The sequence below is a fragment of the Poecilia reticulata genome, linkage group LG17 (genome assembly GCF_000633615.1).
Source record: "Poecilia reticulata strain Guanapo linkage group LG17, Guppy_female_1.0+MT, whole genome shotgun sequence".
Classification (NCBI taxonomy): Eukaryota; Metazoa; Chordata; class Actinopteri; order Cyprinodontiformes; family Poeciliidae; genus Poecilia; species Poecilia reticulata.
Window position 1 is genome coordinate 29,645,604 of NC_024347.1, and position 3,148 is coordinate 29,648,751.

The 3,148-nt window shown below is 40.5% G+C and overlaps 1 protein-coding gene across 1 annotated transcript in view; it reads right to left on the minus strand.

Annotated features, from left to right (window-relative positions):
• Positions 1–3,148, minus strand: part of LOC103479994 (golgin subfamily A member 6-like protein 6) — a 44,763-nt gene that overhangs the window by 33,829 nt on the left and 7,786 nt on the right. The window lies entirely within an intron of this gene.

A 3,148-nucleotide genomic window follows, 5' to 3' on the forward strand; every position in this document is an offset into this window, starting at 1 on the left:
TTCTGGTCCTGTCCAGTTGGTAAATGTTCTGGTGGCTGCTGTTCATGTTGAAGCACTGAAGAAACTAGTTCCTCTTTTTTTATGGATGTTAGTGGATATTCTATTTCCTCATGTTTAAACAGTGTAGGTTCTGGTTCCTCCTCTTCTTTTTTAATCCATTTAGGTTCTGGTTCCATCTGTTCCTCTTCAGTCCACTGATGTTCTGCTTCTTTCTGGTCCTGACTGGACCTACTTGCCAGGCTCCAGACTTGTTGGATGGCAGAAGCTTCCTCCTCATTGGAGACACTTGGCTGTTGGAGGTCTGTGGGAACAAAGAATGACATCATTAATATAATTTAATTGATGACCATCTCATGGATCAGCCTGCTTTGTCCTGGAGATTCTGGTCTGTAGGCATCATACAGTTAATCTAAAATTAGTTTGTAGAGTTACCTGAAAAGCAGGGAAAGTGTCCACCACACTAAATTACAGCTGTGGCAAACATCTTTTAATCCATAAGTACAGTTTTATACGAAGTTTTTTGTTTTTTTTTACAATTAAATGTTTAATTCTTGGATAGTCATACAGTAGAGAAATCGTCTTACCTTAAGACAAATTGTCCTTAATTGCACTTGTAACTTGACCTTTTAAAGTTGATCAGACTGTGTGGTAACTTTAATCAGTAAACCATGGCATTCTGGTTCTCTGGATTATAAATGTGATGAGACATTGAGACTTGTTTCACTAAACTACGGTTCAAAAGAAGAAAGAGAAGAGGACATTCTTTAATAAGGCAGACGTGTTGATGTTCAAAAGGAAGCGGATCCAAGAAAATCCTGGAAAGACTTGCCTGAAATGTAAACCTATTAATTACTGCTCCGACTGTGCATTTAGATTGGTAACTAGAAATGTGAGAGATGAGGCTGGATGAGTTTATCTCGACATCACACATTGAGGGAGATGGTGGTGCGGGTTAAAACATCTCCAGGTCTCCCTGGAGATGTTACAACCAAAAATAGACTTTAAATGTACATTATAGGTATTTTTGCTTTCCAAAGTCATTGCTGGAGATATTTGACTGTTCAAATGTGTTTTGTTATAACTTTAATCAATCAATTTTATGTATAAAGCACCCTTCATACTAAAAGCAGCTCAAAGTGTTGTACAGGTCAATAAAAAAACAAAACAATTACCTACCCCAACACCACATGGAAATAACACACACAACTGCGTGGAAAATGCACAGACTAAGCAGAAATGATTCAATTCAAGAAATGCAATTAAAAAGATGTGTCTTGAAGACAGCAATGTTTTCTGGGGCCCTCAGGTTCTCTGGCAGACCGTTCCACAAACAGATTTCACAATACTGTGAAAGAAGCCTCACCTTAACTGTGTGTTTTGACTCTGGGAATTGTTAATAGTCTGGAGTCAGAGGGTCTACAGGGATTCATAAGGTAATAGCAGTTCTGCAACATAAGATGGTCCAAGATCCTTAAGCCATTTAAAAAAACCAGTTAAAGAATCTTAAAATAAATCCTGATACATACTAGGAGATAAAGCAACGATTTTAAAACAGATGTGATGTGAGCCTGCCTTCAGGTCGTGTTTAGCACTCGAGCAGCAGAGCTTTTACTCATGATAAAAGCTCTGCTGCTTTGGGTCTTCTGCTTGGGTCTTGCCCCGCGCTGAAGCCAGTGTGTTTGACTGGAGTCCCCCGATGGACCCAAGTTGTCAATGGCCGACAGTGAGCCAATGGCTGTAGGATCACTGACCACACTGAACCACAGGAGCAGGGGTGGAACTCATGCATTGTCTCTCAACCTCTACAGGTATAGTTTCAGTTAGCTGTGCAGCGGTCACCGTCTGAGTCYGGCCAATCACCACGGTGTCCATGCAGTTCTCCGTGTCCTGTGGCCTAYGTAGCATTAATATTTTTACGCTCCAGTTCAGTAACTTTCTGAAAGAGTGAGAAACACCTGGCATCTTGCTGGAGACGTTTCAAAAGCCATTGGAAGAGACTTGTTCACTGATGAGCGCTACTTCTCTTTGCGTTTACCCTCAGCTGACGTGGCACATAGTCCAGTTTTCCAGATGGCTTCCAGTACAAAATAATTTGTTTCATACTGGAAGCTGTACAGTCATCTTTCAGCTCATAGTCACCTGTTCGCACCAAATTCTGAATGATTTACGCAAGGTGAATACAATTCACCTTGTATTCACCTTGAATACAAGGTGAATTGTATTCAACAATTCACCTTGTTGAATACAGAGCAAAATGTGATTTAATCACATGTTCAGCAGAGTGACAATTATTTCAATACTTAACTGTTAAAAACTGTTTTCTTGCTCTGTGAACATATTTCCAAGTTGGCAAAAATACACATTAAAATGCATTAATATTCAATCTAAAAATGAGGGTTTTGCACTTGTAGCATCAGCTGGATTGCGACAGGATTACAGCTTTGCTCTGCTAGATCAGGACTGTGCAACTTCTGCAGCTCCAGACCTGCAAATGTCTCTGTAGCTCAATTATTATAAGAAACAATGAAATATTGAACGTTTTTGTTTCATACGTATGTTATGTGCCCCTATGGAAAAAAAAAACACAGTTCATCCTTCTTCTCCCACTCTCCTTCCTCATAACTTTCACTGCAGTATTCAGACCTGGAGGTGTGTGAGCAGTATGCAATTATTTTGTAGGATAATTGCGTACTGCTCACACAATGAGATTATAAAGAATTTCCATCACTGATAATACTTGGAATTATATATTTAGTCACGGGGCTTGAACGATCTCCATCTGGTTTTCAGAGACAAGTAAACAAATTTTCTGATTGTGTTGCAACTTTTTGTCCAGAGCTACAAAACTAACAACCTCTGTAGCATCAGAGCTAGCAGCTAAAACAGTTCCAGTTCAGCCCCGTTCAGCAGCAGCTGGAGCTGCAGCAGCTGGAGCTGCAGCAACTATCGCCGCTGACGGATCTCTGTCTGCTATGAAAACATCAGCACATTTATCCAGACCTACCAGAACTTTGTCTCTACAGCTCCGAACCGACTCTGTGTAGCTTAATTTGTGGTTTCCAGTCGATCCCCATCATTCTGCGCTGAGCATCGAGCTCTTCCTCGTAGCAAATGATGGTTTTTTCAACCTCTGTGAAGATTTCTTGAG